This window comes from Myotis brandtii, unplaced genomic scaffold (assembly GCF_000412655.1).
Source record: "Myotis brandtii unplaced genomic scaffold, ASM41265v1 scaffold449, whole genome shotgun sequence".
NCBI lineage: Eukaryota > Metazoa > Chordata > Mammalia > Chiroptera > Vespertilionidae > Myotis > Myotis brandtii.
This window is the reverse complement of record NW_005367171.1, coordinates 880267-887890: the sequence shown is the minus strand read 5'-3', so window position 1 is coordinate 887890 and position 7624 is coordinate 880267. Positions and strand designations below refer to the sequence as shown.

General features: G+C 36.9%; 1 long non-coding RNA gene across 1 annotated transcript in view; it reads left to right on the top strand.

The window, feature by feature from the left end:
* The window catches only part of LOC102262104, a 65203-nt gene extending 57723 nt beyond the window's left edge, over positions 1 to 7480 (top strand). Inside the window, exon 3 of the long non-coding RNA XR_314084.2 lies at positions 6963 to 7480. This is a non-coding gene — a long non-coding RNA (uncharacterized LOC102262104). The remainder of the gene's footprint in view (positions 1 to 6962) is intronic.
* Positions 7481 to 7624: the final 144 nt, after the last annotated feature.

The following is a 7624-nucleotide window of genomic DNA, read 5'->3' as shown; positions in this document are numbered from 1 at the left end:
GGGTAGAGCCATAACCTCCCCATCGGCCCTGCCCTTGTGTGACAGAGTACGGAGCCCCAACCCCCCTGATGGGCCCTGCTCTGTGTGTGACAGGGGGCAGCGCCCCAACCCCCTGATTGGCCCTGCTCTGTGCGTGACAGGGGATGGTGCCGCAACTTCCCTATCGACCCTGCCCTGAGTGTGACGGGGGCGGTGCCCCGACCCCCCAATCGGCCCTACCCTGAGCGTGACTGAGGGTGGCATCGCAACCTCCCGATCCGCCCTGCTCTGTGCATGACAGGGGGTAGCGCCCCAACTCCCCAATCGGCCCTGCTCTGAGCCCGACCAGGGGCTGCACCTAGGGATTGGGCCTGCCCTCTGCCACCCGGGAGCAGGCCTAAGCCAGCAGGTCATTATCTCCTGAGGGGTCCCTGACTGAGAGAGGGCACGGATGGGCTGAGGGACCCCCTCTCTCCCCTGAGTGCACAAATTTTTGTGCACCGGGCCTCTAGTAAAAGAATAATGATCAAAAATAAAATAAAAGTTCAAAATACAGGAAAGGGAGTTTTGAAAACAAACATGATCTAAAGGTGGTTTTACAGTTAATTCTGAACATTTAAATTGCAATAGCACAATCTCCTGGCACCAATTAAGTGTCCTCTGACCCAAGTATTCCAACCAAAGAACTGCCAAGAAAACCTGGCCTTCCCAAATGTCTGTCCTGAAGTTCTCCTAAAATAAATAACCTGGCCTCATTGCCTGACTTGAGTTGTGCCTTTATCAGCAGCTTTTAGGTATTTCAATTTCCAAAAAATTCTTGCTTGGTTATTAATGATTTTTTACATTATAATATAGGTATGTATTTTATGTGTAATATATTTCATTGTTTTTTTAAACTATATTATATTCAATGTAGATTTTATTTTTTCCTATTATTTTTAATAGGGTGAGCCAGACTACAAAAGAACATTTCTGTATTAGCTATGTTTACAAAAGGAAAGACAAGATATCTTTTTCCCCCTTAGGACATTTCATATAATTTTCTCTTACTCCCAAAAGGATGTCTTCTGTTTCACTCCAAATCTCTGAATGTAAATATAAAGATTGACCTCTCTTAAAACATCTGCAGAAGCATAAAACTTCTAAGAAAGCATCATGAATAAATAAATGACTAGAAATATAAATTAATATAAATAAAAATTAAACCGGTGAAATATGAGTATAGGCCATAGTTTAGTTAGTAGTATTGTACAAATATCCTGATTTTGAGCATTGTATCATAGTCCTGTAAAATGTCATTATTGAGGAAAGATAGGTGAAGAGTATATAGGGCTTTCTATTATGTTATCAACTTCCATGGAGAGTTTAATATTTCAGAATAAAAATGTTTTGTTTTCAACGTTAATGTTGTAGAAAGGTAGTATACTTGAAATTCAATATTTTACCTCTATGATGATTTAATCCACATGTTAGAAATCAGGTCACTATTCACTGTAATATTCTTGATTTTTAACACATATGTCTGCTTCTTTAGAACAGCCAGATTTCCCCATCAATACTGTAATTAACTGAGGTAGAAGTAGGAGTGAAATGATGATGTGCCTGGAAAACTACTTGAGTTATCTCTCATTGTGTTTAGCTCTAGAAAACAACTAGGTGTTCAGGATATATAACTCAAATATTTTGGGGTGTGTTTCCTTGACTAAGCTATAAAATCCTGGTTTATTTTCTGCCTCTCAAGTAAACCTAATCACATTAATCTAACCCTGTTGAGGAGACATCAGAAAGATTCTTCCAGTGCATCATTCTTTCCAAAACACCTTTATCAATGTGATACAAAGAACAAGAATCATTTTAAGGATATGAGATAATAAATAAAAAAACATTTTACAATCTTTAAAGTAAAATACACACTAAAGTGCTGTGATCATTTTTGTTTGAAACATTCTAACATGTCTTCAGAATGATTCTAAATGTGCACAAATGAAAAGTCCAAGAGATAAACTAGGATTTGCAGTAGCTAGTTGAAATTGGGCAACCCTCAAAATGTCTGAATCTCAGTTAACGGTGAAAACAGGAATACGAAATCTGGAATTGTTGTGATGATTTTATTACATAATAATGTTAAATTGTCTAGGACAAGTATATATTAGCACATATAATGAGCTGCTTATAATGAGTCTCATTCCCCACCCTCCCTACAAAATACAGAAATTAAATTATTCTTCAACATATGATTCCAATATTCCTTGAGACAATGTGTCCTGTCCACTACAGTATAAAGCTCCAGTTTCTTGATTCACTTGGAAATAATTTCTGGACTATTTCTAATAAGGATTAACAGGAAGCTCTGAAGATGAAATAAACCGAGTATGAGTAGCCCAGAAACCATTCCCTATTTTATAGCTACACAGTAATATATTACATTGATTTGAATTTTTACTATTTTGAATTGTTTTCTAATATAGCTTTCATTGTGTAATAAAACTACAATTACATTAGCACTTAGCACAGTACCTGGCACATAATATTCACAAGATGGTGGGATGAATAAATAATGAATGAATCAAATACTTTCTAAAGATATTTGTGAAAAATAATTAAGGGATTAATGCAATATTTATGTGCAACTGCAATAAAAATACTACATAATTATTAAGAAAAGTTATGCAGCCCTGATAGGTTTGCTCAGTGGTTAGAGCGCTGGCCTGCGGACTGAAGGGCACATACCTTGGTTGTATCCCCCAGCCCTGGTTGGGGGCATGTGTGGGAGTCAACCAATAGACGTGTCTCTCTCACATAGATGTTTCTCTCCCCCCCTCTCTTCCACTCTCTCTAAAAAAAATAAATGGAAAGAATATCCTCAGGTGAGGATTAACAACAACAACAACAAAAATGTTATTCGGTTTTATAATAAACTTTCAGAAGAATATCGTTGATTGAGTCATCATTTGAATCTAGCCCACATTTGTTTAAATTTATAGTCAACTCATTTTGTATGGTTCAGGTGATTAATTTATACATACAGAAGACTTACAACAGTAGTTTACAAATGAAAATGGGTTCAAAGTTATCAATGAATCTTTTTAGAAAAGTGAAAAAATGAGATTGCCTTATGTAACACCAAATGCTTAGTAGATAAATGCATTTTCCATGTGAATAAGAAATGAAAAGTTAAGATTCATCCATTCTTTCCCAAGATATCTAGCATCAAACTCTTCTGTCTAAACTTCCTCCTGGCTGCCAAGGTTGGTCCATCACCATTGTAAAATCAGTGCTTTAAATTTCAGGATCAGCTCACCAAAGTCGTTAATAACTAAGGCTTGCTCAGGTGTCAGCCTCTGCATCACAGGACAGAATATAAATGCCAAGTAACAAGATTTTTACAATGAATCTTACCATTTTCTCACAGTCATATTAGCCTCAGTCACCAACAAAAACTCATAATTGTGTGCCCTTTCAGTCAATCTCAAAACTCCATAAGCATCATTTCTGTTATTATTATACTACATTAGTAGTACCCTTTATCCAACTTCATGTAAAACAGTGGTTCTCAACCTTCTGGCCCTTTAAATACAGTTCCTCATGTTGTGACCCAACCATAAAATTATTTTCATTGCTACTTCATAACTGTAATGTTGCTACTGTTATGAATCGTAATGTAAATATCTGATATGCAGGATGGTCTTAGGTGACCCCTGTAAAAGGGTCGTTCGACCGCCAAAGGGGTTGGGACCCACACGTTGAGAACTGCTGATGTAACGGGACTCATGCAGTATATATTCATTTGTGTCTAGTATTTCTTTTTATCAGACAAAAGAGGTTGAAATTTATCTACTCTATTGTGTGTATCAATACTGTATTCCTTTCATGTTGTGAAGCATCCCATATTTTGACTTTAATGTACTTTGTATATATATTTTCCTATTGTTAGAGATTTGGATTGTTTCCAATGTTTGGCTCTTATTAATAAAGTTACAAATAATATTATCTAATAAAACTTTTTGTGGACATATGTTTTTTTTAATTTTATTAATTTATTTCTTATTTTTATTGAATTTATTGGGGTGACATCCTATATAATAGAGATAATATGCAAATTGACTGTCACACCCTCGCACAAGATGGCCTCCCCCATGTGGTCACAAGATGGCTGACAAGGGAGGGCAGTTGGGGGAGACCGGGCCTGCAGGGAAATGGTTAGGGGCAATCAGGCAGGCAGGCAGGTGAGTGGTCCCGGATTGTGAGGAGGATGTCCGACTGCCGGCTTAGGCCTGGTCCCCCAATTGGGCCTAAGACATTCCCCGAGGGGTCCCAGATTGGAGAGGGTGCAGGCTGGGCTGAGGGACCCCCCCCCCCGCACAGAACACAAATTTTATGCCCCAGGACTCTAGTTATCTAATAAAATTATATAGATTTAATATATACAATTCTAAAATACATCATCTATACATTGTATTGTGTGTTCACTACCCCAAGTCAAGTCTCCTTCCATCACTATTTATCTTCTCGTTACCTTCTTCTCCTTCTCCCCATTACCATTTCCCTCTAGTAATCACCATACTGTTGTCTCTATGAGTTTTTTTGTTGTTGTTTTTTTGCTTAATACCCTCACCTTTTTTACCCAGTACTCCAACCCTTCTCTCCTCTGACAGCTATCAATCTGTTCTCTGTATTTATGAGTCTATTTCTATTTTGTTTGTTAGTTTATTTTGCTCCTTAGATTCCACATATAAGTGAAATCACAAGGTCCTTGTGTGCTTTTCTGGTTTGTGTGTGTGTGTGTGTGTGTGTGTGTGTGTGTGTCTGTGTGTGATTGGTATCTGGTTTCCTACCAAATGGCTAAAGAAGATGCTTGTTCAATAGAGACATTTAAAAGTACAGAATCCTAAGAAATTCTTTAGCTGTATTCACTAAACGTTAATGTGTTTAGTTATTATACAATGAAAATATTTTTCTACTTTTGGTGATTTTTAAAACATTCTTTAATCCTCACCCAAAGATATGCTTTTATTTATTTTAGAGAAAGAGAAGGAGATGGGGGGAGAAAGAAACATATATATCAGAGAGACACATCTATCTGTTGCCTCCTGAATGCATCCCGAAACCTGAATATATGCCCTGACTGACTAGGAATCGAACCTGTGACCTTAAGGGAAATGGGATGACGCTCCAACCAACTGAGCCACCAGAGCAGGGCTTTTTGTTATTTTTAAAATATCCATGGTTTACTTACAAGTGTATTACTTAATTTCCAAATATTTGCACATTTGATTATTGAGTTCTAGTTTAATTTTATGCTATTTTTAGATCAGAATTTATATGATTTTAATCTTTGAATTTGACTTATTTTATGACTGAACAGATGACTTCTCCTTGGGAATCTTTCTTTTTATAATTTTTTTAAAATTAATTTTAGAGAAAGAGGGAGGAAGAGAGAGATAGAAACATTGGCGAGAGAGAACATGGCTGCCTCCTGCACAGTCTCTGCTGGGGATCAAGACTGCAACCTGGGAATGTGCCCTGACCAGAAATTGAAAGGTGACCTCTTGGTTCATAAGTCACCCACTGAGCACACTGGCTGGGTGATCTTGGGGAAACTTTCAATGTACATGGAAAGCTTAATTTTGCCTTATGGTAGTATTCCAGTAATGCCAATTAGATCAAGATGTTTGAGTCATGTATAAATTATCTAAATTCTTTATTATTCTTTTCTAGTGGACATTCCCCTGATTCACAGACTCTTATATCCAAATGTACGCTATACATGTTAACTGAAGTAGCACAAGTCTTAGAAGCTGTAGCTATTCTATATATCCCTAGGCGGAAACACATTTTATATACTAGTCGATGACCCATATTAAGTATGAAACAGACTTAATAGGAACTCTGCCCAAACTGGCCCCCACCAAGACTAGACTATTTCACCATGTTCCACCACCATTTATCCCTTTGCTCATGTCAGCCACTAAGAATAATCCTCTTCTATCTTATAGCTGACTGCCAACCCATCCAAACACATTAAGTCTGACCAGTCATTAACATCTCTACTGATAAATCTGAAGTTGGACTTGATACCTTCCACTGACTGCCCTCATTGTCCCACCCTTCCCTCCTGGCCTCACATCCCAGCTGTCAAAGAAGAGCCAGATGATCTTGTTAAGTCCTACTCATCTTCCTATTGCAACCAGAACGCATTTAACTCCAGAGGGCCCTACATGAACTGGGCCCTGCATATTTCTCCAACTCACCTCAAACCACTCTTTCCCTTCTTCATCATTCTCTAGACATAGTGGTTTTTGTTTTCCCCTTAATATGTGAACTTTGAGGGTTTGGTACGACCTCATTTTACTACATGGAACAGTTTTCCCCTAGATTATACAGATTTGTTATGGTTGGGCTCTTCCTCCCTATGGAAATCTCAGCACAAATATGAACTCCTCAGAGGAGCCCAAATTCATGTACCAGTACTACCCACAGTCACTTCCTCCATATTTTGCTATTTCATGTTTCTCATGACTTCTTTTTATTACCTGAAACTTATTTATTTATTTATTTATTTATTTATTTATCATTTATTCATTCATTCATTCCTTAGTTCTCTAATTCCTGGAATGCAATATTGTAAGGGGAGGAATTGGGTAAATAGTGTTCAGGGTTCCTGCTGTATGTAATCTCTCTCGTATAGTGCCTTCCAGATGTAATCGTGTTATATCTCCCCTAAACAGGAAAGAAGTACCCACACAATAAATGTTGGTTAATTGAATAACAATCTCTCTGAGTTTGGAAAGAATGCCTAAGAATTTGCTTAAATTATCAGTGATAAATATTCACAGATTTCACTAGGCACATGGCTTTCTCAGAGAAAGCCATGAAAGAAAATATTTCTATAAGTCATTCAATTTTTTTATAACTCTGACTTTTTTTGTTTAACCTAAATCCCTCCACTGTATTTTAAATGAGTTTTTCCTTTCTCTTCCTAGTATATGAAAAACAGCTGGATGCCTCTCTTTGTGGCCTTTCTGTCCTTCAAAGACCATCATGAAGCCAGACCTCTTTCTTCTTTCCAGGATAAATAATTGTGCCATTTTAATACTTCCTGAAGTTCTGAATGCCTACCTCTGAAATCCCTAGCAGGACTCTATGCAGCATTGTCTGTTAGAACTATCAGCCACATGGAAATGTTCTATATTTGTCCTGTCCAATACAATAACCATATGTGCAAAATAAGCACTTGAATGTGAGGAACTAGGGACTGAGTTTTTAAATTAATTGAAATATAAATATCCACCTGTGGTTAGTGGTTACTGAAGTAGCACAAGTCTTAGAAGCTGTAGCTATTCTATATATCCCTAGGCGGAAACACATTTTATATACTAGTCGATGACCCATATTAAGTATGAAACAGAATATAACTTTTAAAGTGGGGGAAAAATCCAACAATACTTAAAGCAAATTTTGAATCTAAGTTCTTATAATTTGACATTAATTATAAAATTGTTGTTAGAGCAATAATTACCTATATCAAAATCTTTTCATTTATAGAATAACCTGACATACTAGTAAGAATCTTGATTTATGGTATGGCAGATTTATTGTAAAAAAAAATTTCATAATCCTCATATATGGCATTTTATATCATTTG